Source organism: Pteropus vampyrus, unplaced genomic scaffold (assembly GCF_000151845.1).
Source record: "Pteropus vampyrus isolate Shadow unplaced genomic scaffold, Pvam_2.0 Scaffold565, whole genome shotgun sequence".
NCBI classification, from domain to species: Eukaryota; Metazoa; Chordata; class Mammalia; order Chiroptera; family Pteropodidae; genus Pteropus; species Pteropus vampyrus.
The window spans coordinates 120,288-120,801 of record NW_011889346.1 but is presented as its reverse complement, the minus strand read 5'-3'; positions in this window follow the sequence as shown (position 1 = coordinate 120,801).

The window sequence follows — 514 nt, the reverse complement described above, 5'->3', positions numbered from 1 at the left end:
CTCTGCCACGGGCACAGCCCGCGCGAGGCCACCACGCGCCAGGCCCGGCCTCGGCAACGCGCCGCGGGGTGACTACCAGAACAGCCGCCCTTCGCTCGAGGCGCCCGGGAGCAAGTTCAAAGGGAGCGGGAGCTGGGGGGTCTGGAAAGGGAGCAGCCGGCCAGCAGGTCTGCGTCCCCCGCAGAGGCTGCCTGTCGCTGACCACGCTCGGGTGGCCGCACTGCGTTCCGGGCCTGCGGGGACCTTTCCCAGTCTCACTGTCAAAGGCCGGCCCGACTCTGCAACGCCGAGCGAGGCGGACCCCGTCCCTCCTGCCCAAACTCCGGCTTCTCCAAAAAGGTGTGTCGAGATCTCCCCACTCCTTGCTCCTGCGAGACGCCCGCTCCGGAATTCCCGCTGAAAAGCTGCTGCTGTCTCGTAAAATAAAAATTAAGCGCCAAGGAACTTTGGAAGTCGGTGTGTTGAGGAAAATCATAACCTAGAAAGAAAATCTTTTAAAAGTATTTTTTTCTTA